The following is a 25821-nucleotide window of genomic DNA, read 5'->3' on the forward strand; positions in this document are numbered from 1 at the left end:
ATAAAATAAGAAGAATAGACACCGGTGTGCTTGGCTTGTGGCCAGCACCGAATGAGTCCCGCTAGCCGACGAGAATAAAGGCTTTCAGCGTAGCGGAGACGTACTAGAGTAGACGCATATCTGCTTACCTGGCGTGTACTGCGTAGTCTAGCGCGTATCGAAGGTTATCGCGCGAGCGACGACCAAGAAGAGGGACAAATCCATGGGGCAGAATTATCTGCCGTGGCGAGGGAAGCATCAGGCCAGTTTCTCTCACTCTTTTTGCTGTTCGTTAAGCTGCCTCCACTCTCTCCTGGGCAAGTAGCTTTCTATTTTTTTTTTGCTTCATCGAATAGCCAGCGATGGTATTGTGCGCCACGTATTCTTTGGTGTTATCTGGAATTGGACGCTACGAAGCTACATCTGGAGTGCCTAACGTCATTTCTGCAGAGGCAACTACTGTGGATCACCCTACACAGTATTCGGACGAATATTAGATTGAGCCCGCGATGCGTTCTTATTTTGCGGCCTCCTTCGACTTTCATTTTTTCTTTTCTTTTGCTTGGAAGGCCCCAAACCAAAGAAAAAAGGAAGGACGGGGCAAGTAAACAGGCCAGATTGGACAAAATGCTCGTTATTTCATTATTTTTTCTACATTTAGCGTTATAATTTGTGCCATGACAAAATATTGCAGCCAGGTATGTTTTAGGCACTCAAAACATGAATATGTTTGATGAGCGGTCGTCGAGAATTGTGAGCGAATCGTGCTCCGATTGTCCCGGCGCATCGCGATTTGCGCGAGTTCCTAACGACAGCATGATCCATCATAGTATTACCATAGCAAGAAGAGATCAGAAGATTAGAGCTTCCGTCGATTAAAAACAAGAATTTCTCTCATCAAAAGGATTCGAGGGGCAAACAAGTCAAACGGGGGAATAAACTTTCACTTTGGTGCAGTTGCTGTAACACTTGCCAGCGGGATATCGTGATCGATGACAGCAGAATAATTTTTCTTGTTGCAAATGTCTCCTAAGGCATTGAAGAGTGCAAGAAAGCTCTTAATTTTTTCATACATATGTGCCTGTAATATTTACAATCGATTAAGCATTAACGCCTAAGGAATGATTTTGTGAGGGCGCTCGTTGTAATTACTGAGCAACTATTTCAGTTAGCTTTAAAAATTCAGTTACAGAAGACGCATAAAAATTTACATAATTGCCTTAATATCGATAGATGTAATCTATAAATAAGAAAAATAATCTTAATTATGAAGTTCCCCTCAATGTTCTGAAGTTACTCTGAAGCGGAGAAAAATTATCAGCGATGAGAGTATCCAGATCTGTAAGCTAGACCCTGAGGCCGAAATAAGACAACGCTTCCAGGATTAGAATGTGTACAGCCGCGAAGCCGGAGCTGCTGGTAGAAGTTAAGAGGAAGACGAGGGAAGATCGTGTCACTAAGGCGTTTGAAAGTCAGATAAACGCTAAGCGGTTCGACATGTGCATGGGCAGGTGTACGATATTTAAAAGGTGCTGCGCATTTCAGTGGTGGTTGTCACTGTCATCGATGCTTACCCGTTAATGTTGATTAAATGATTAAATGGAAATTAAATGCACATATTCTTTATTCCAGAAGATACCAGTGCTTCTTATGCATTGTCGCAGTGAATTTAGTGTTATTACCTTCGTTCTAATACTTCGAAGCACCGTCCTATCTTCCTTTTACATCTTTTATCCTTTTCAGGATAGAAACGAACAGCGATTCTGCCAACTCTCGGTCTTGTCGGAGAACATTCCACACTCTCTTAATGAATGCCCACAGAGTGTCGGCGTCAATGCTTGTCAAGCTGGAGCGAGCCAGTCATGCCTTCATTAGGCCCCAAACATGTTCGATGATATTCAGGTCGGAGCTTTTTGGGGGCCAGAGGAGCTGCGCAATGCCAGAGCTGTTCAAATTGTCTTGCACTGAGGATGCAGCGTAAACAAACAGCTGTCGTGCTGGAAATAAACACATTTCCCAGGGAAAGGTTCGTAAACGGTGAAGGGAAGGAGAACAGTGTCGATGATCTCATTGTAGACTTCAGCCGTAGGCCTTCCCCGGATGCGGAAGAGAGGACCCAGACCGGCGTAGGCAATTGCGCCCGTGACGTTGACCGAGACACGCCCGCTTGCTCCGACACTGCGGACGTTTTCATCGTCGTAGCCACAATAAAAGTGATGCATCGAATTTACTAAGCAAAACACTCACCAATATGCGACGAGAGACTGAGCGAAAACTGTTAAGGTATTTTTATCTCGTGATATATTCAGCTAAAGAATTTCAGAGCGAGATGCATATTTTTATAGCTACAGGCCACTGTTTTCAGTTTTGCACACATATTCACGCTTCGACTGACGCTACGCTCTGGTATGCGGGTCCTAAAGCCTCTACTCGGGAAGCGGCTTTCACAGCAGCTGCCACATGCGGTATGTGTCATATTCCTCCGCTTTCGCCGTGCTGTCCGCCATCCTCCCATGATAACTACTTCTTTTTCACATACTTCTCCCCTATAGACATGTCTGCCACGATGACCATCTTCCTCCTACATGGTTACCACACTACACTGCTACTACGCTGCAATTTGAATTGAGGACGGCGCAGCGAGGTATGCAAATGAAAATGATAGGTGTAACTTTAAGACACAAGAAGAGAACAGAGTGGGTCAGGGAACAAACGCGGGTTGCAACAAAAGTTTATTGGAGAAAACAGAGAATAAATTACCACGCTTGGTGCGCTTGCGTGGTTAAGCAATCTCTGCTTCAATAAGCTTCTGTTGCGAATCAGCGCTTGTCGTGTCTACTTCTCGTCCTTGCCCTTTGCGCTGGCAAATTCAAAAATGACTCTGTACCAAATTGCCCAAATGTCTATTATTCTGCAACAAATGCGAGTTAACCACGTTTCAGTCGAAATCAAGAAGAAATGGGCAGGGCACTTAATGGAAGTTAAGATAACCGATGGTCATCAAGGGTAACGGACTGGTTCCCAAGAGAAGGCAAGCGTAGCGGGGGCCGACGGAAAGTTCGGCGGGCGGATGGGATTAATAAGTTTGCAGGGATAACATGGCCGCACCTATCTCAGGACCGGGTGAGTTGCAGCAGAACGTGAGAGGCATTTGCTCTTCAGTGGGTGTAAACCGGGTGCTGGTGATGACTGCGCTGTCCATGTGAAATGACACAGAAGCAAAGTAAAACTCAGCGGCACCCATTCACTCTCCACGAACACGAAGTCGCTGGTTCCAGCCGGAAGTGAACGTCGATTCGTCACTAAAGATGACTTCTTGCCAGTTCGCAACGCTCTATTGTTCGTGCTGACGTGCAAACATCAAACTCTTCCTATGGTGTTCGCTGGTCAAAAGCGGCTTTCTCGCAGCAACACGGCTTTTCAGACCTGCACTATTAAGTCTCTTTCGGATAGCTGAAAGGCTTAGGCGAAGGCCAAGATCTTTAATTTTCTTCGCTGTCTTGAAAGGATCACTGGCAGCGGCAGCTTTCATCAGGGCGTCTTCCTCCTGAGTTGTTTTTCTAGGCCTCCTTTCATGCCGCGCATCTTCCGAGCTGTTTTCTCTGTAAAAGGCTTGAAGAATGAGGCTGTCTGCCTTGTGTGTATGGCTGACCTTCCAGGAAATCTCTCACTGGGACCTGAACTTTCCAAATTAAACAATTTCGTTGCGCTCCGTTAACGTATGTGGTCGAGTCATTTTTCTTGCGTTAAGTGATCTGAGATACCATCGAACATTGCAGCAGTTATACCCCCCTGCAAAAAGAAATTGCGAAATCTTATTTGTGGACAAAGGCAGTATGGCCAGGCTATATGGAGACGGCGTATTTCTCTCAACTCAGAAAGTTGTTCAAATGAAGCAGTGCCAATAATCGGCTTTAACAGATCTTTCCCACCAATCTTGTTATCATCCGCGAAGAGGTAACCAAGTCCACACCTGGTCGCAAAGATCGGAAAGCTTTGAATAAAGAGAAAGGGAAGTTATTTCGTCGCGGTGGTGATGGTTGGAGCATGAAACAGCGAATGAGGGAGAGGGGTATGCGAAATCGTGTCTTTCATTGTTCCAAAATTGGCCGCTAGATGCCTGGAACGGTAGGCCGGCCGACGCTCGCGCGATAACCTTCAAAGCTCTAGACTCAACGCGCACGAGCAGGGACGGTGCCAGGCGTGGCTACTACGCATGCGCAGCCGGCGTCCGGTGAACCGACCTGTGTCTGGGCTAGTGCGGCTCCACTAAGCTAAAAGAATCCATTAACAGTCCCATCACCGCAACTGCGCCCAACAAGGCATTACCAGCTGCGGAAAAATATTCACCGCATCAAGACGTTCATAATCGGCGTGCACAGTACTTGCAGGTAGAGGCGATCACGAAAGTCATGAATTTGTAAAATCTAAAAAGAGGGTGAATATTGCACTCGTAATAAAATTATTATAACCTACTGTCACATTTTGGATTGCTATTTCTATTACTCGTTGGAATGGCTTCTGCAGAGCCATATTCTTGGCCATATCTCGATGAGAAAAAAATCGAAATGCCGGAATGTAAGTGTCTGTTGTTTTATCCGATTGCAACTGCGTCCGCTCGCTGTGGGTCGTCAAGTGGACATCACTGTTATTTGGACAAAGTAAGGCAAAATTCGATGCACAGTCCTCGAGAATACATTCTTGTAAGAGTTTTAGGTAGGCTTTCGCGGCTATATCTGCAATTTTTTTTCTTAGAACGCATCGTTACAAACACAAAGAGGTCCCTCAACCTGAATTCCTGTTAAAATAAGCTGGAAATACATGTGCTATATGACAGCGCAGTACAGTCGAATATCACGTAGCTGCGCACCGTCAATTGCACTTTGCTTCATAAGTGGAGATGGCGACAGCGCAGCACCCATCATATGCGGAGATGTTGCCATACCCGGCTCCAATTCACCCATACTAAAGAGGGCTGCGAGCGAAGGCGCCGGTGCCTTACACGCCTGTCGTTTTCTATATCTAGAAATACACAATGCGTGAAGACTTTGTTCGAGCGAGAATGCATAACCCGCGCGGCATGGTCACTTGCGTCGTTTTTTCGTCATTTAAAGGAAAATCTCTACGGAACTGCAAAGGCTGCAAAATTTGGCATATGATAAGTTTCTGGGCATGCCGGCTGTCATACTCCTGGTGTGCTGACTGACGTACAAGACCTCCGCCGAGTTACTCTTTTAACGCTTTAAGACAGCCACGCTCCCCATGATGCTTCATATAAGCATTGTTGCTGTGTAGAGAATGAGCATGTGGTTGTCCCGCTCATCATAAGGGACAACCGCACACGCATTAAAGCCGGCTTGCGGGGAACGTCTCTGGCCGCCTTATTGTCGCCGGATATCTTTGAGCATCAGATCCGCAAATGAAGGGCACTGTCATAGTACCTCACGTCCCGACGGCTCAGAGCTTGTGGCTGGTAGGCGGAAGTAAAAGGAATAGTCTAACACGCCTGAGCGGATGAACGGCTAATGATTGCGAATGCACGACATGAGGCACACTAGCTTGGAACCGCCGTTAATGCCTGCGCCAGTTGTTGGTGCGGTGCCAGTGTGAGGTGGAAGTCGGAGAGTAGCCAAAATGCCACCTAGTCAGATAGTGCCTCCGATCCCATAAACAGCATGAAAACTTTATCTGCTAGCAGTGCTGTGCAAGCACTGGATTGATAGAGCGCAAAGCTGGTTAACACTGAGGACAACCACGCCGGTTCAGGCGTAGAGTCCGCACCGAGGGCGCACAAGAGCATCACTTTTTTATTGTAACACTGCGGGAATAACATCGCGCATTTGTGAGCTGGATGTCGTTCATATATGGCCTTGACTGTGTGCTGTGCACGGTTTTGGGCAAGCGCATTTGCATGCTGTTTTTCCCTTTTCGACTCCGTATTCCTCTCCCCTGACATACGCCCCCAGACCCAACAATTCTGGACAAAAGCATTATTTAGCGGACAACTGTTTATCAAAGCAATTTTTTCATAGAATGCGAGATTTCACTGTAGCAATTAATATATCCTGAGGTCACCCGACGGAAGTCTGACATTTTTTTTTATTATCGTTCTTGCTAAGGCCAAAAGCTTTCCCCATTGGTTTTCTATAGGAGTCTGAACTGTTCGATGTGGACAATGGAAACGCTTTCAAAGAAAGATTTTGTTACGTACCAGAATAATAGACCATTACCTTCAATATTTCCGTAACAGTATCTTCCAATTTTCCAATTTTTGAAATTATTGTCAGAGAATGATGGGCATCACCACGCATACCTTGGCTAGGGTAGCAAATTGAAAGGCGGCTTCATCATTCACTTTGTTTTTGCGCACTTTAATCACACTCTGTACTCACTGAGGCGAACGAAACTTTGTCAAACCAAGCAAGTGGTGCCAGTAGGCGCGAGTACTCCCACCTACCAAGTGCCAGGTTCATTAGCCGTTTTCCACGTTATCAGTCGGTGACACGTACTGCAGAGGGTCTGGCAGTGGCGTGTATTGATTGCTTTGCGCTCCGCTGCCACCGCTGATGCGGCCAGTTGCAAGAGGCGGGGCACGTGCTTCTCGAGAAATCTCGCTCGGTCCTCGACACTCCCTTAAATGCACGCCTCGTTAACTTTGTATGACGTAAATTATCGTGGCACCAGTTTCTGACAACTCACGAAAATAATCTCCTGAATTTCTTTATCATTTTTTTTATTGCATCATAACAACACAGGCAAGTGCCTGTGAAGTGAATGGCTTTGCAGTCGACGACTCTGTGGCGTCATGGAATCGTGGTGGGCGTGGTACACGCGGACCAATGTGATCAAGGCGCATTAAACGATGCAAAATTGGCACCGGAGTAGCAGCTCTCATCAGAGAAGAGGATGAATGGGCCGGCAATGTCACCCTATGTTTTCTTAGCCCCATGAGATGTATGAAAATTTGAGAGATTTCTCAATTTATTTCATATGATTTCCACGTCCGAAGGCAATACAGAAAGGGGTGGTCAGCGACAAAATACTGCTCAATATGGCAACAATAATCAGTTTTCAAAATGGCGGAAATTACATCAGACTTTAAATTACCTACGTACAGAATGGAAGCGTTGGAGGGAGGAAGGTGTTCCAGTCATTGCTGGTTCTTGGTTAAAGAATCACCGTACATTTTAGTTCTGGAAAAATGGATACCAACTTTTAACACGCGATTAGAAAAGGATGAAATTTATGAATGGTGAGCAAAGAGAACATTATTGAAGGGAGGATTTCAGTATTCGGTGCAGAAACATTTTCGATGCAAAGAGAGTTCCGGCAAGATGAGTGTGTTCTTCATGGATGCGACGATAGAGTACGGGGGATAGTTTCGAAAACTGGAACGGTCTGGGTAATTTTCTTATAGATTTGACTGCGATGATCAGTTTGATTTGACCGGGATCTCAGACTGGCGATACACATTCTAACCTTGCACACAGAGACATTTTGTAGTGGATTACTTTATCGGCTTGGGTGCGGCAGAAACGTTTAGACATAATAGTCCAAGAATCAGGTTAGCGCGTTATTGCTGACGTGTTGAACATCTTGATGCCATGATAAGTTGCATGATTTATGCACATAGATGTATTTGGGCAACTTCATTGATACAAGTGAAGTTCCATGGAGAAAGCAAGAACGAGTTTTATCGATGTTACGCCGTTGTAATACATGCTTGATTTAACATTTGTGGACGGGTAATCGCATGAGCCAGTTCCCTCATCAGTTGGAAATGCTGCTAAGATAACTTTGCAGTTATGCGAATCAGTATGGTCAGTTATTTTGCAAACAAGTAATGTAGCCGTCTGCGAAAACCCCAATTCAGGAATGAGTAATCGAAGTAGGAAGATCATTAACATAAATTAAGAAGAGGAGAGGACCCAGCACTGGCCCCTAAGGTATATCGAATGACCAATATTACGAAAGTGTAAGTGAATAAACATTCGATAGCGGTGATGTACTGGTATCGATTAGGCAGCTTTTAATCCGGTCGACTACATTCGAATCGGTGTGAAGATTGCTAATTTTAAAAATCAGAAGATGATGTCAGACAGCATCGAATGATTTCGTGAAGTCTAAAAACGCACGGATTATATCGAAGCTGAGGTCAGCGTAGGCAAATAGATCATCAGTTAAACATATGGATTGCGGTTGACTGCGAATGTTTCCCTGAAGTCACGTTTACCGGTCCCGAAAAACAAATTATACTCAAGGAATTTGATAAGACGGAATATACGATAAGTTCGAAAATAGTAAATGTTATGCTTACGAGCGATATCGGGCTATAGTTCTGAAGGGAATGAGTTTTACTTAATTTGGAAACTGGAACCATCTTTCCAAAGCTCCAGTCACTTGAAAACAGCAAAGAATCTAAAGACTGATAGAAAACACCAAAAACATAATGTAAGAGTACGGTTCAGTGTTGTTGAACGTTCTCACCTACGCGTATAGATAAAATAAATGAGCGAAACGAAAGGTGAAGATGTCGGCCGCCGTAAGATGACCCTGGCCTGCTACAGTAATATGCGACCAGTGGTAAATTCATTGGAAAATTTTCGTAAAGGCGGTTAGGGAGGGTGGGAACCCATTTACCCAGTGCGTTCCTTTAAATTATTCCGACGACAAAAATGGAGCCGAATTCGTTTTTTTTTCTGCAGAGAATTTCTCGTTTAAGGAATATCTGTGTGGGGGGAGGGGGGAGGGGGTAGAGGAAGTGGAAGTCCTATATGAACGCTCTCTTTAAATGCGCGCCCTATGTCACTTGAACAACAACAAAAAATGATGGTCGATTTGCATAGTTAGGCCAAATGCTAATTAGGTGCGCTCGCAGTTCGGTTTTCACTTTGCTTCCGGCGTTGAAATCCAGTCTTCACGGATGGCACGTTTTCGGATAGCGATAATGGGCTAATGTCCACATATGTGGAATCGGTCATTCTCTACATTCATAGAACCTTGGCAGTCTTTCACCTGGCAGTGTTTCATCAATCTTATTCACGTTGTGCGTTTCTGATTTCCATTCAAATTGCAGTTATAGAGAGATTGAACGCAATTTATTATTGAATAAAATGACCAACGTGAAGAAAAAGAACCTTTCAAGCCCACATCATGCTTCGGTTCACAAGAAAGCTAGCAAATTTTGGTAAAGGCCTTATTCGTATCCAAAAAAAAAGAAGGCCCCAAATTGGCAGTGGTTTAGACCTGGTTAAACATGGAGGATTGCGAAAACAACGAGGAGAGAGAGACAGAGGCGATGGAGAGCGCGCGGCAGCTTCGGCGGCCGCAGCACTCCAGCTCTGCGCCGCTGCTGCGCATGCGCAATTGGCGAGCTTGGCGAAGGCACCTATGAGTCACCCGCCGAGCGACGGTGGTGGCGCGCCAGCTGTGCGCCGTGTGACGTCAGTGCTTCTCGCGCATGCGCAGTATTGCCTTTCGTCAGCTACGCGAAATGGCTCGGTGACTCGCGTAGTGTTGCTTTCGCAACCGAATTTGAAATTACACTGCTGTACGCATTATATCTTGGGATGCTGCAGTTTTTATTGCTAGGTAAACTTAAATATTTGGCTTCATTTATTCTAGCGCCGTGTTTAGACGTTTAATTCCAGCGGCTGCTTAGGTTAACGAAGACACAGCAATTTCTCGGAACCGTAAACGTCGATGCGGTCAGCGCAGTTGTGAAGGCAGTGCTTCCAGCGCGGCCTTCCACACTGCTGCTTGTTTACGAAGCCGGTCGCAACTAAGCGCAAAAGTTTTGTACGTCTTTCGTCTTTTCAGTACCGTGGTAAGCCTACAAACGTAAAAGCGAACGAAAGAGGAATAAATAAATCCCCCGTGAAGAACTTTCCAGGACGAGGCCTTTGCGCGGCAAAGGTAAGTTTTTTTTTTTTGGTTTTCGTTGCGCCTTAACGGATGCCACTTATTTTTTCGCTACTTGCTAGACTTTCCGGAAGAGATGAGCCCTGTGCACGCTATTATCGTTGCTTATGCATGAAGGTCTTCGCATAATTAAAAACCAACACCGCCATTTGCAACGAAGCGTCAAAGGAGAAAGAGGGTAAGTATGTCTTGTGAAACACTTTTTTTCTTACCGAGTTCCGCAATTTTCGCATCCGGTGCCCTTAACCTTAGAGTGTGAGGAGAACAAGGAATAGCATTTTAAAGTATCTAATGTGCACCAAGGCGTCCCATTTTAGGGGCGGCTGCCCCTTTGCTTGAGGCGAAGAACGCAAGACGTTCCTGCGAGCTAGTTGGTTCATAGTTCCACTAATGCTAAAATTGCGCAAAAGACGAGGACATAGGCAACGAGGAACCCGTGGCACTCGTGGTGTTTTGTGTGTTCCTCATTGCCTATGTCTTGACCTTCCTGGACGAACGCGGAAAGGCCGGGCGCAAATAAAGGTTGTTTCAATAAAGTGAGAAGGGAAACGGGAGATGCTGAGGAACTGAAATTTGGCGTCACCGTTATATACGTATTGTAAATGATTAAGTTCAACAATGAACGCAAAGGTAAGAAAAAAAAGAGCGCCGATGCTCCTGCTTTATTTCAGCAGTCGGAGATACCAAGCCCAACCCCGAGCTAAACACGTTAGAAAGTGCACTGTAAGGCCCTGTCCGATATCACGTTAAACACTAATGGCCAAACTTTTTATTTCAGCAACAGAATGGTAGTTACGACGTCACAAGTAGGTGTGAGGTCACGTGAGACTTGCAAAAACAACAACGTAATCGTTGCTCTATAGATCACGCCTGACGTGATCTCATACGTGTGGCGCCAAAAATTGCGACTGATGCATTGCGTACCATTCCAAAGCTAACCCACGCCACAAAAACCGTGCTTCCTCTACCTCATTAGGGCTTTTAGCTCACTCCAGTTTGCAATTGAACTAAAGGGCGGAAAAGAATTAAAGAGCGCTGTGGGGAAATCACTCATAATTATATCTGTCAAACAGTATCTGCTTTCAACTTCCCGGCCGTATGCTTTTCTTTCCACTTGATCGTTATTTGAGCAGGCAATGGCCAAGTCTTTCGTGTCCGGGCTTGCCACTCCACGTAGAGCTGTTATTTGGACGTCGGAACGCCTGTGCGTGCCATTAGGCAAAAGCGGAGGCGGTAAAGAGACGGCCTTTCATCTCTCCATTAGCAGCAATACATAAATGTCATTAGCTTTTCGTCTTTTAGTTTCTTCCTTGGCTTGAATAATATCCGACGGTAAGGAGTCTCAAGGCTGCTTCAGCGGGCTCTCCATTCGAAAACAGTGAAGCGGGAAACCAGACGCCGAATATCGTTTATGGTGCCGTGTATTTGTACGCGATTAAGTGATCGTTCAGCATCTTCCAGTGAGAAGATTTTAAGGCGTGGCATAAGCGACGGCGCGTTATTATAATAGTGTGATTTGACATGATTTGTTCGAAAAAAATGCATCGCAGTTATTAATACTGGGACAAAATAATGCTCTAAAGCGTACTGTTAGCGCTCCGACTTGTGCTATTTTTCTCGCTTGTTTCAGTTTGCTTGAAACTTTATGACAATAATTTAGTTAAAACGTGAGGGGCAGAAATGTGGCTGGATGATTTATGCAGGAGACTGCAGAGTAGCTTAGTGTCCTAAAAAAAAGCAATCATACAGCACGCCTGCTGCCTAGCTTACTTATGTAATTTCAACAACGCAAAAGCATCCTCAGCCTGTTGTAATCGTCAGGGCACCCTATACGAAGTTGTCCCCCGTTCAGATGGAGAAAACAGGTACGTCTGGAAATGGCCGCGTCAGCCGCTGAGGATGTACAGTTATGCTGAATTCGAAAAGAAATATACCATTTTGCTCAGGTGCTTAAAGGGATACTGAGGCGGTTTTCGAATCAGCTAACCTTCTAGGGTTTTGAAGTAGTGTCATTGCTGATCACGTCTGTGAAATTATTTTTTCGATTTTGGCTAAAACAACGGCGCAATCACCAATTAAAAACGCGATGTTCAAATTTCCCGCGCCCCGCGCGAGCGCAGGAGAGGGGAACAGCGGAGAGGGAAACCTCGTCCATGTCGGCCAGCGTGACGTCATGTTGAGGAGCCGGGGATGCTTCGGCGCACCCGAGCGCGCTTTCAGCGCGCGTTGTTTCTCGTGCTGCATGCGTTGTTCCTCGTACTGCGTGCGTTGCGACGTACAAAACGTGTCAGCCGATCTTGAGAATCAGATTCAACAGGTACTACTCTGCGTTCGTGTCCACGAACAACTACGGCCGCGACTGTGTAGTCTTCCACTGTTTTCCGCAATACCACAAGCTCGCAGCACAACCGCTCGCTGCTGTGACGAAGAATTCAAGCCGACTAAAGCAAGCTTACTCTGCTCGAAACACTTTCGTAAGAGCGGCTACAGGCAGAGCTTGTCCTAGTGTGATCTCTGGAGATTTCTGTCGAAAAGGCGCGGCTGAACCATGACACAGTTCCATCGATTTCCACGCGCATAAGAGGCGTGTCACCATTCCGAAGAAGCGCCTCTTTTAAAAGTAGAAACATGCTCACTTAGCCCCTGAAGAAACCTTATAGAGGCTTAAGCATGTGTTGCTCTCGTCAGCTTAGGTGCGGCCAGACCACCTGAGACGTGCTCAGCAAGGCTCGGTTAGTGATTTTATACTCGGTTCGGCGTGTCCAAGCAAGCAAGCAGAGCAAAGCACAATAAAGCAAATCAAGCAAGCATCGAAGCTCTTCATATGCGGCATCTCGTTTAATCCTAGCTAAGCAATTAATACGAAAGCGTTCGACGTTGATTTCGGATGCAAATTTATGAGAGAAATGAATGCCAACCGAGTTTTTGCAAAACAACACCGCAACCTTACTCGGTTTCTTCATCAAGTTGTGGCAGCGGGCGAGTTGCAGCTAGCTTGGCTTTTAAACACACATATAGTTGGCAACTACTTCACTGAACCTAAACTGCAAATCTAGGAAGGGCGAACGTTTCCGAGGCAGCGATTAATATTTTCTGGCACCTGCTGAACGCGCCAGGAGTGAAGCGTATTTAAGCGCGTATTTGGCTTGGTTTCCAGCGCACCATGATTGCGTCACTATCTTGTGGTCACATGCCTCGCAGTACTTGGCCACTGCGCTTCGCTAATTTTGACACCAACTTTGTGCTCCTTCATCGTTCACTTGAAATACTTTCTTGCCCCATCCTGCAACGCCGGGTACTGAGAATAGGATTTACACAGTGCTTTGGGCCTTTTCTTTAGGATGACGCTCTTCCGGGCGAGCCAGGAGGCGTCCGGTGGTGGTAATTGACTTGAGTATTGTTCGCACCCCTTCCTTTCCGAGAATACGAGCCGATGTTGTGCTGGCACCTTTTACACTTGGTCTGTATCGCGTCTTTGACGCTGGCGTATGCTTGTGCTAGGCATAGAATTTTTTGCTTGTGTCTTTTTTGGTTTCAGGCGATACGTCGAATGAGCAAACTGTATTATCCTTTACTTCGGTGGTCAGTAAAAAAAAAAATAGTCGCCGTATTCGCTTTTACAACGACACGGAAAGCTGCGATCTGCCCTCAACGCAGCGCCGGATCCGCATCGGCAGCTGCTCCAGTCCTCAAAGTGACGTCACGACCTCTCTTGACCAATCACGGGCGGCGGCGCGCCGCGCGGCGTGCTCCGCGGCACAGGCCGCATATTTCGGCTAAAAAAGGCAATTCGCGCTTGTTTTTGCCTTATTTGGATGCAATATTCCAGTATACAGCATGAAAAACTATAGGATGCCGCTGCCAGCCCGATTTTCAGAAAAAGTGCTTCAGTCTCCCTTTAAGACTTCTTTGCACAGCTTGACACTGCTATGGGAAGTTGGAATCTGATACGCGTAATTCGTAAAAGCAACGTTCGTGATTGCGCTTGAGGATCTAAGGCACTATATTTTTTCTTTGTAGACTTGAGATTACGGGAAGCGTCGCAGCAGATCATGCAGAAAACAAAATGGCCACACTCAAAAAATGAATTACTTTTATTGCATTGGATGGTGGACATTCGGTATCAGTCTGGTTTTCTCATTAACCTGTAGTCACTCAAAAGTTCATTGGAGGACTACGAATTTTTTTCTTAAGTGTCTGCGAAGCATTTTGTGATGTAGCTATGCAGTCCTACCTGAATAACTGTGCTAACGGTCGTCGCCTGCAGTATTTATTTTTCTTTGAAAAATACCCTGCGCATGTTCTAAAATATATTATGTACTGCAAATTATTAATTGCGCAAGACTTCCTATCCAACGTTTTCACAGGGTTTTCACTACTTTTGTGTGGGATTCGTCTTTTGAATCCATGAGGCGTGATAACCTTTTTCGGCCTGTAAGCGCTGGTGGCCTTGGTCTAGTTCACCTGTATGTCCGACAGATAGTGTCACGTTTCATGTTTTTCCGTGACACTACACACCCAATAGTACGTTCATTCCTGCAAACAAATTTAGTTAATGTTTTACCCAACCTCATTGTGTCTTCCAATGTTTGTGACCGTCCGTGTTTGTGGGGCATAATGCAAGAGGTGTATTTGGCTGTCCGTTTCCTACTAGTTCGTTTTTCTCCTGAGTTACTTTTTTTAGTGTCGAGGAAAAAGTTGTATAAGGATTTGATTAGTATGCTCTTCCCTCCGCCCATGTACCGCTCTCTGTATTTTGGTTTCCCTGGGCATGACGTACTCAAAAGAGTACGTAAGATGCCAGTCTCGCCGTATACAAAGACCTTTTTCTTTAAGTTACACACCGGTACGTTGCCCGTTAAAACATGGTTAGAGAAAAAGGGCATTTTTGTGTCTACCGTTAATTGCCGCCTTTGTGATGAACCAGAAACAATTGAGCATTGTTTTATCAGTTGCAAAGATGCAGTACTCTTCTGGAATATCCTGCAACGCACATTTAAAAAAAGAATTCATCTGACTCCACATTCTGTTCGCTATCTCCCTGCTCTGCCATTTGTTGATGAACCTCTGGACATGTTCTTTCTGATTGGACTGTGCAGCCCCTCGAAAACCCGCATGATGGACAGACACTGTGAACCTGTTGTGTCTACAAAGTATCACTTCAGTCGAATGGTTGTTTATCTAAGAGACGTGTATGCCCAGACTGAGTACGAACCGGAGTGGCACTCACTATTAGTGATGTGCTCTGCATTGCCCCTTTTCTAGTGCATGGTCTTTTCAATATGTATTGTTTAACACTGTTTTCATAATGGCTTGTATATAGTTCATGTACATAGAACATTACATCACTGTAATAAATATCATGGTGAAGAAAAATGGGGGTGCAGCTAAGTGGTAGAGCGTTCGCTTTGCATGTGAAAGGCCCCTGGTTCGATCCCCGGCACCTCCAGTTGTACATAAGTTTTTATTATCTCGCTTTTTTTTTCTTTCGTAATGGGCGTGCAGAATCGCGAAGAAAGTAGAACCGGATAGACCAGCTTCGATTTCTCGCCTAAGGCTTATAATCTCCATCAGTGGGCTCTGACAGCCGTTAGCCGGAACTATTATGGCGTCTTTGGAGGATGGATGAAGCTGATAAAGAGGCTCGCAAAGGAATGGGGATGTAGCTACAAAGCATATATATACATATGTGTGTGTGTATATACACACACAAAAACAACTATTTACAGAGCACCTAGGTAGGCGCTACATGGCAGAAACATAATGGTAACATAATAGTAATAATATTTATATAATATAATATAATAGTAATATAATATAATAGTAATAGTATATGCTTTGTATACAAAACCATGTAAATAAATACCATGAAAGAAAAAAAATGGGGATGTAGCTCAGTGGTAGAGCGTTCGCTTTGCATGTGAAAGGCCCCAGCTTCGATCCCCGGCATCTCCACGCGTTGCTAACTTTTCATGTTCTCGGCTTTTTTTTTTGAGTGGGCCTGCAGAATCTGGAATAAAGTACTACTGGGTCAACCCGCTTCGATTTCTCGCCAAACGTTGGCTCTCACAGCTGTTAGCCAGAACTGTTATGGCACCTTTTGGAGGACGCATGAAGGTGACAAAGAAGCGAGTGGTGTGCAGGGACGACAATCGATAGACGAGAGACACGCCGCAAGAAGTGCATGTCGCCACTTTAATTCTTCCCTCATTTTGCCACGCTAGCGGCAGTGGCACACTGCCGCTAGCGTGGTAAAGTGGCCAAGAATGAGGTCAGAAGGAGAAAGAAGAGGGGACAACGCACCTCTCATGCCGTTCAGCCCGAGGACATCTTCATCATCATCTCATGTCGCCTATGACCACTTCTATTCTCCAGCTGCAGAGTACGTAAGTAAGTCAAACAGTGACCCACAGCCGGAGATAGGGTGAACATATACAGTAAATCTGGCTGGACATTTTATGCAAAGTACGCCTAAACGTTACCTAGCAATTAAGTCACGGTGAGAAACCGAACCGTGTAAATCTGCACGGAGCAACAATAAGGTGATATAAGGATGGGAAAAACACGGGGCGAGAGGGGGGGGGGCACCTAAGCTCCGCCTTGCGGGTATGAAGCAGTGTTTTTAATGTCTGCCTTCAGCGGCCTCGTGTCCTCTTTGCTTAAAAATTCGCACACACGGACCCTTTCGGACAAAGACACACAAATCGGGCGTTCCTCAGTGGCCTTTGTTTTCGGGAAAATAAAAGCATTGGTGGTCTTAGGGTAGCATGCCCGGATCCAAGCGATATCGGTTCGATTTCCATCTCATCTCGTTATTTTTTTGAGTGCACCTGATTTGCTTTATATTGTTACATGTCATAATGACATTTGAGTGATGTTGCGACAGCATATCAATTTTTGCGATGTTTTGTGAATTTTTCAAATCCGTCGCTCCATGTATGACGTCAAGACATTTTCGACCAACCCATATTTTTTCACACCGCACCACCACGGTCGCCGACGCCGTTGGATTATCCGCTGCATGCGAGCCTTAACGCTATCGCGCTAAAACGCTAGCTGTTACGCAATTCGTTCCTGGAACAGGTGCTGAATTTTTTAGATGTGTCTGACACTGCTTATGGACTTATCAAGGAATGCAATCGAGGAATGAGGAATCCAGCTGGCGCCGCAAGAAAAGAGGCAATAACAGTGTGTCCTCATTTTTAGAAAAATCTTGAAATTAATTATTTCTCGTTAGTTTTCGCTTTTGCGCTGTGAAAGTGCACTAGTTGCGAAATAAAGGTGCGGTGAGTGCACATAAGCGTGCTTTGCGCTGAATTCGTCTGGGATATATAGGAAGTGGATATATAAGAGATGGAAATCGAGCCGGTGCCCCTTGGATCCGAAGTCAGACATGCTATTCCTACGACACCAAGGTATTTTTTTCTCGAGGATAATAGGCCACTCAGCCGCGTACTTTCGATCTAGTTAAGGACAGGTTGTGTGGGTTCTCCGAAAGGGTCTGCGAAGTGATATGGAAAGAGGACCCCAGGCCTGAAGGGAGAGATTAACGATGTTGCATGACACCAGTAAGGCGGAGCTGAAGTGCCCCCCCCCCCCCCCCCCCACACACACACACACCACCCTTTTTTTCTACTCTTATTGCACATTCTTACTGCCGAGTGCACTTTAAGCGGACCGGTTACTCAGCGTGTCGTGACTGCTAGGTAATGTTTAAGCGTAATTCGCATAAAATGTCTAGCCAGACTTGCTGTATATCGCACCCTCTCTCCGGCTGTTGGTCACCGTTTCACTTTAGTTAAGTACTCTGGAGCTGGAGAATAGAAGTGGTCATAGGCGGCACGAGAGGTGCGTTGTTCTTTCTTCTCCTACCTCCTGACATCTCTCTCGGTCACTTTTCTATAGGAGACAAAGTTTGCCACTGCCGCTCGTGGTGCAAAATGAGGGAATAAACTGGCGACATGCACTTCTTACAGCGTGTCTGTCGTCTATTGACTGTCGTCCCTGCACACCACTCTCTTCTTTGTCACCTTCCTGCATCCTCGAAAAGGTGCCATAACAGTTCTGGCTAACAGCTGTGAGAGCCGACGTTTGGCGAGAAATCGAAGCGGATGGACTCCGTTCTACGTTATCGAGATTCTGCATGCTCGTTAAAAAAAAAGAAAGGAAAGAACAAAAAGTAAGTGACGCCTGGAGACGCCGGGGATCGAACCCGGTGCCTTTCACATGCAAAGCGAACGCTCTACCACTGAGCTACGTCCCCATTCGTTCCCGAAAGACTTATAGTCGTATATCGTTTTTTTCTTTATTGCATGGAAGAACATCCGTAGAAAGGAGGAAAACTTCAATCAGACTGGATCGCGTCTCAAGTTGCCGGGCTGATTAATAGGAGCCCGCCATTGCCCTAACTCAACACTGCAGCCCCATCAAAACATCAAAATCCAGGGAGGCACACACATGCATCTAGGCACGGCAGCCAGCTTGGAGGTTCTTCACGTGCAGCATATACACTCCTCACCAAAGCACACTGTTCACGAAACAAAGATTTGGACGATCTTGGTGGCTCGGCATGTCTGTCCATCATACGGCTTTTCCAAAGACTGAATAGTCCCATCAACATAAACAGATCATAAGGCACAACAGAGTTTTTGTCAACAGGCAGAAATCTAATAGCGTACGGTGTAATTTCAATGTCCTTCTTGAGAGTTCGTTGTAGTATGTCCCAAAAAAACATGGCATCACGGCACAGGATAAAACAATGATCAATTGTCACAGGCACGTTACACAGACGGCAATTCACATTCCAAGGTACAAACATCCCCTTGTCATTAAGAAATGTCTTGACAGGCAGCGTCGCTGTGTGTAGTTTGAAAAAGAACGTTTTAGCGGCTGCCTGAATGCACATCCGCCTAACACGCTTTAGAACACTGATGTCCAAAGACCCCAGATAAGGCTGCCGATACAATGGTGTAGGGAACAAAGACTCAGTGAGAGCCTGGGTCATCTGTTTTCTCAAGAGGCTATACAGGTAATCTAAAGAGAAGCGCACAGTGAGGAAATTGAAAGTGTCAGCAACCTCCTTGAGGAATCCCCACAAAGTCCCCTCACGAGCCTGCACAGTCGGTGCGAATAAGTAAGGCAAATGAAAACTAAGCCGCCTAATGAGCACAGCTACCAGAAACGGGTGGTTTGCCGATTTTAAAAAGAAAAAACGGGAAACAAGTTGATGCACGAACAGGTGAACAAGACCCACTCCACCACCCTCTAAGGGAAGGAACAAGTTGTCACGCCTCATGGGCTCCCATTGAGAGCGCCAAACGAATGTTGCAAATATTCTGTGTATTGCTTGCACCTTCCTCCTCGCACAATGCAGGACTTGAAGGACATACGCGAGCTTTGCAAACAAAAATATGTTACAGACCTGTGCCCTCGCAAACTCTGAGAGTTCCCTACCCATCCAAGCCTGTGTTTGCCGCCGTAGAGTTACAATTTGTGAATCCCAGTAGGCTGTACTGTTGCGAACTTGGTGCAAAGGAACGCCTAGGTACTCAAGAGGGCTACTGTCCCAGCATATGCCACCGAACTGGCTTGGCCTAGTTCCCCAATAACCCAACCAAAAGCCTTTGGATTTCTCTAAATTAAGAGCCGCGCCTGATACATCACAGAACTGTTTAGTCAAGTTTAGAGCCTCAAGTACACTCTTTTTGTCAGAACAAAAGAGGGCGACATCGTCAGCATAGGCTAAAACTTTAACGTCACATTGAGCCAGAGAGAAACCGCGGATAGCTACGCTGTTAATTATACTGAGACAGAGGGGTTCCAGATATAGGGCAAACAACAATGGAGACAGTGGACATCCTTGACGAACAGATGCTGCTAGTGGTATTGGTTTCGTTAGCTCCTGATTAACAATAACCCTTGTATAGGAGTTCTTATAGCACAGCCTTATGCCTTTGAGCAAGACGTCACCAATATTTGCAATACTCCAAGACCGCGAACAAGAAATCGTGCCGAACTTTATCAAAAGCCTTCGCCAAGTCAATTTGAATCAGAGCAACTTGGCCTGTCTCATCTGATATTGTCTCTAATACTGAACGTGCAATATGGATATGTGTTTGAATACTACGGCCTCTAATACCACAGACCTGATGCGAACCTATCAAGTCCATAATGACGAGCTGCAGACGACTGCTAAGAACCTTGGCAAAAATTTTGTAATCAACATTGCAGAGGGAAATTGGACGATATCCCTCAACAATTTTCAACCGATTAGTATCTTTGCTTTTGGGAATTAATATTGTGTGCCCAGAATAGAAAGTGGGAGGCAGGACACCCACATCATAAGATGCTTGGAAAACTTCCATCAAAACAGGCACTAGGCAAGGCGAAAAAGTTTTCTAGAATTCGCTAGTAATACCATCTGGCCCAGGAGATTTCTGGCTCTGCAGGGCAGAAATGGCTGATTGAATTTCATTCAAAGTGATAGATCCCTTCACTATAGCACACTTCTCATCGTCTAGTCGAGGGAAGTTTTCGAGTAAGGAACTGTAATCGAAACCCTGATTTGGATCATCGCAACTACCAGACAGCTTTCGGTAATAGTCGAAGAAAGCAGCAAGAATACCAGGCGCATCGCTGTATGTGCAATCACCATACTGAATTTCCAATATTTCCTTCGCAAGAGCATTCTCTCTTTCATCATTCAGGGCCCGACGAGAAGGTTGCTCATCAAGAAACCTTCGGGACCGAGATCGTATCAAGGCCCCCTTATATCTTTCTGTCGCAAATGTTGAAGCTCTGCCTTTACGTTATTAATCTCTTCGAGATAGGCACCCGGGTTTACCCTCTCTAGCTCATGTAGCTCCGTTAGGGTGCGCCCAAGCTCACGAAGGTGGTGTCTCTTCAGGAAAACGATTCTTGCTGAGGCCTCAATTGCCAAGTTTTTGATCTCCTGTTTAAACAAATCCCACTTTTGAAAAACGGACAGATCACGGCGTGACCATACGTCCTTCAAACAAGTAGGTACAGCACGCTGAAAGATTTCGTCTGAGAGCAGACAGTACGATATACGATATACGATATACGACTATAATTGTGGAAGATGAATAATTATAGCCGTATATCGTGCAATAATATCTATGTAGGAACTGCATTATGTATTTAAAGACGCCTTTAGGAAGCTGCATGAAATCTCTTTCAAAACAGAGCAGGTGCAGGAAACAAACTACTTTAATAAAGGCTAAGCCGAGCCCAACAGTTAGGCGAGCCAGTTAAATTTGTACTTTAAGAAACAGATTAACACAGTGCAACGGAACGCGGACAAGAAAGAAGAAACTCGAAACACAGGACGGGCGCTTTGCAGTCTGCAGAATGTTGAGGCGTACACTTCGGTGAAGTAAACAATCATTTTTCGAGAACTGGGATTTCATTGAAACCACAAGTTCACAATGGCAGTCCATCATGCGAGTTCCCCATAGGCTGTAAGCTACATTAAGAACAAAATGTCCACTCGTTGTTTGTCATGCTACAAAGCAAGGTGTCGCACAGTTCAGCAGTCAAAATAATTCGCTGTTTTCGTGCCTGAAGTAGGACATGCCAGAACAGTAGTCCGACTGAGTAATTGATGAATCAATTCACAGATGTTTATTTTTCATTAGACCAAGTAAATGTTCTCCACCGTCATGATCATCATCATCCTAGAGCATCACAAATGCGGCATTTCACCGCAGATGCAAAATATTATATTTCTCTAGCAGTGTTTTAATGTGCAACGGTCCCGTGTGCAGTCCATACAACCAAACTTTTGGACATGACGAGAAACGCATGTGCAAGCTATTGCACTTGTTCTCGCGAAAATAATGCGCTCATATTTCACGACTATAAAAAGCACCCTGTGTGTCTCGTCCTTCCTTCGTGCCTCGTCTGCCAGCGCTGCATGTTCAGGATATAAAAAGCATGCCTTCCACATGGCTTCCACTTTGAGCTCCGTCACACACATGGCGCCACTATACCGGTCCCGGAAAATGGCGTCGGTATTTGACGCGCGATGAAAACAGCGAGCTGTCATTGAATTTCTTGTAGCATAAATGGAGAGTGTTTGTCGCTTTCATGAGCATTTGTGTGCGGTCTATGGAATTTTTGCACTCGATAGAAGCGCCGTTGGACGCTGGGTCAAGCGAGTCAAATCTTCAGGAAGTGCCGAAACAGATCTGCAAGATAAGGCATGGCCCAAGAGGCCTAACACTGCAACCAGTCCCGAGATGCTGGACCACGGCGGCACCATCATCCGTGCTGACCCGCGCATTACGTTTTGTCACTTTGCTGTCGAGCTGTCTGCAAGGAGAGGAAGTGAGGCGGTAGCCATCGAGACTCAGATACTCCAAGGTAAGCGCTAGGTGGGTATCACGAAGGCTTACAGCTGAGCACAGAAAGCAAAGTCAGTTGTTCCGAGCTGCTGGAGGGTTTCGATGCTGAACTGGATGTTTTCTTGTTTCGGATAGTGAACGGTGATGAAACGTGGGCTCAACACTTTGAGCCAGAAACAAAAGGACAATCTATGTAATTGAACCATCTAACTTCGCCCACAGCAAGAAAGTTCTAGGCGACTGAGTTGGCCGGTAATCTCGTAATCACTGTTTCTAGGACATTGACGGTTTGTCCTCCTGAATGAGCTGCCTAAGAGCGAGACAATAAATTCGAGCACTTGCAATAAAACTCCGCACAAGCAAAAGCAGCATTACCAGTATGTCCGAAGGATTGAGAGTGCGAGGGAGGTTCTTTTCCGCCACGACAACGCCTGCCCTCACACCAGCCTGAAACCAAATTAAGCGATTGTCAAATCCGAATGGACTGCACTGCCACATCGTTCTTAAAGTCCTGACATGGCACAGTGTGATTTTAATCTTCTCCGACCGTTAGAAGATGCGCTTCATGGATCCGCATTTCAGGACGACGTGAGCGTCATTCATGCCTTCAAAACGTGGCTGCTCTAAAAGAAAAAATTGGCGCGGGCTTAGCTTTGGTTAAGCCTGGTAGGTTGTGAAAGCAGGTGTTTTACACTGCATATGCAGCGCCTCTAGTGGGAAGAATGCGGCGCGGCGTGGCAAGCGGCCGCTGTTACCCGACGAGCCGAGTTGGTAGCCCCTCTCTCGCTCCTGGTATGACGTCACGCTATAGCGTCACTAGCCTCTGTACGTAATTTCCTTTCCTCTAATTCATTTTAAGGTGAAGGCCTTTAATCGCTCATGCTCGCGGGGTCCGTCCTTGCGCTGGAATCGTGCCAACTGTGGCTTGTCCTCCGCGCAGCGCCGCAACCTCCTGCGTAATTTCCTTTCCTGTAATTCATTTTCTTCACTACAGGCCGTCTTTGTGTTCCATCTTTCACTCCCACTTCCTCCCTTCCTCTGCAAACGGAAGACGGGTGTCCACAGAGAGATGCGAGACAGCTACTGCATAATTTATTTCCTAAAATAGAATTTTCATTTTCTTCCCTACGGCTCCTCTTCGTTTTTCTTCTTTCACTCCCACAGCCTCCCTTCTTGTACGGTGCGGTTTAGGTGTCCACCGCGACGGCTGCTACGTCAGAGGTCATTCTAAAGGTGAAACGTGGCTACCGGCCGCCGGTACGCGAGAGGCCGGTAGTGAGCGTAGTATTGCTTTCGCCATAAAAAAGCTGCTACAATGCAGGCATGCATGCCCTTGTTCGCCGGTGGTGCAAAGCTATGCAAGTTGATGACAGAGATTACATTGAAATGTAATATAGATCTGGCAGACATGCGGCAGTAATCTTTGTGAATTTCGAAGAAGAAAATTGGGGATATTACTTTTTAGACGATCCGGTATGTATGTCATCTCGACGAATGGCGAAGTATACAGAGCGGTACAGGTAGAAGCAGTATGAAAGGGAACATGCGAGTGCGTGGTCGCTGAAAGAAGGCGAGAATGGGCGGCACCAGGCGCATGCGCAGGAAGAGAAGCCAGCGCTGCTGACTGCGTGCACTCTTGTGACGCCAATCCTCGTCGGCATTCGACGACCGCGCTTAGCGAGGCGCTGCGTTCACGCAGTCGTGTGTTCCCTTTATTCTTACTTCCACCTCTAGACGGGTGGAGGGGAGAACATAGAAATCAGATGTTTGTATATATATTTACGCCACACTGAATACAAGAACTGAGCGAGCAGAAATAAGAACAGTAAAAAAACGATCAGCAAAACAAACTTAAATCATTGAGCCCCCATTAACAACTACAATAACGCATAATAAAGGCATAACAACCTGCAAAAAAATAACTAAATTGACTTGCAGAAGCTTGCGAAGTGTGTCCAAAAAATTTTGAATGCGAAACAATCTTTCGCATATCAATATGGTTAAATGACGGCCACCAGCGCTGACACGTCTCGTAGAGTCAAAAGGTTAATCTCATTGAAAAGTAGTAAAGCATTCCGTCAAAGCACTGTAAGTAAAGTCAGGCACAGTGAATAATTTCCAGCACTTAATAAATTTTATTAGCCAGAAGCAGGTTACGGGCCGTCGCTCATACGTATGTCGAGAAGCCATGGGGGTCAAAAGTCTGAGCGTAGCGCTATACTCTACAGGCATTTTTTTCCAGCACATTGCACTGGGTTTATAGGTATATGAGGGACGCTAAGGTACTTGGTGGATTTTAGGCCGATTGATCCGTGCATCTGAAACTCCTCATTTAAATAAACAACATCATCTGTGCTGCGCTTGCAAGCAGATAAAGACTCAAAATTATCTACATCAGCTAGTCCCTCCAGATCATGTTTGACATTGTGCGAGACCCTCTGCGGAGTGGATAACGACATGGATGTTTTTTTCTTATTTCGTCGACGAGTTTATGGAACTGGGATCAACAGCTGGGCGAGGTTTTTATTCACTTTTTCACATCCTTTACTCTCTTCTCCGTCTAAAATATTTATATTGAAATGTTACCTCAGTGGAAGAGATAATTTATCTACTGAATTTGCCGTTCCGGACCAGCATAAACCGCAAACAATATACACAGGAGAGAGGAGAACGTTAGTCGGCTGGTGTCTGTGGTGCCAAACAATATCCTGAGTAAATTACTCCAGAAGACAATATCAGCTAGTTGCAGCTGGGCCTCCTCCCGGGCCCTCCTCGGCCTTGCAAGGCTGAACATTTATAAGTGCCTCTCACGTGTACGTATTTGGTCGCCACCCCAAAACGCATCACGACTCATTTACATAGGTAACCACTGACAATAACAAGTTAATATGAAGCAACATTAACACATATTCTAAGCAATGCATGTATGTAAGAAACAATAAATTATGATTGAAATGTGTTTGCTCTTTTCTTTTCTCTAGTTTTCTTTGTGTTTGCTCGCGTTTGGCAGACCTGGATTAATATGACAAATGAATACATATTAACGTTCGAAGATACTTAAAAGAGGATGACTAAGCTTTTAAATTTGTAATAGGAAGCTCAAGATGCATATAGTAATGGTCTCCCATAGTGCTAACTAAAATTGCAACCACACGTACTTGGTGCCATGTCAAAATTCTGGTTCCCACTTTTTTTTTAACGTACAACATTCGGTATTTTAGGGAAAATAAATACTGTCTCCATTATGCATTTTGTTTTACTTTAAAAGCACATTTTGTTGAGCTAGGATTATTAGCTCCTCAGCCTTCAGAGAAATTATGAAGGAAATCAGCCCTTGGCGGTTTTTTTCTTTGCGAATCATAGTTAGCCATTGTTTGCCACTTTATGATTGCGGAAGGTTTCAACACGCAATACGAAAGGCTTACCCGTGAAAAGTAGAAATTCTCTGTAATGGTAGAAGGAAGGACAGAATTGTTTATAGTAGAAGTTTCAGTTCCAAGATATGGATGGATCTTGTACTGCAACCGTCCCGAAAAGCGATTTTGTTACGCATAGC

The 25821-nt window shown here is 45.4% G+C and overlaps 2 non-coding genes across 2 annotated transcripts; one reads left to right on the plus strand and one right to left on the minus strand.

The window, feature by feature from the left end:
- Positions 1 to 15783: 15783 nt before the first annotated feature.
- On the plus strand, positions 15784 to 15855 carry TRNAA-UGC (transfer RNA alanine (anticodon UGC)). Its single transcript has one exon. It is a non-coding gene; the product is annotated as a tRNA-Ala (tRNA).
- A 2236-nt stretch (positions 15856 to 18091) lies between these two features.
- TRNAA-UGC (transfer RNA alanine (anticodon UGC)) lies at positions 18092 to 18163 on the minus strand. Its single transcript has one exon. It is a non-coding gene; the product is annotated as a tRNA-Ala (tRNA).
- Positions 18164 to 25821: the final 7658 nt, after the last annotated feature.

Source organism: Amblyomma mixtum, chromosome 3, assembly GCF_055824585.1.
Source record: "Amblyomma mixtum isolate Tamu chromosome 3, ASM5582458v1, whole genome shotgun sequence".
Lineage (NCBI taxonomy): Eukaryota > Metazoa > Arthropoda > Arachnida > Ixodida > Ixodidae > Amblyomma > Amblyomma mixtum.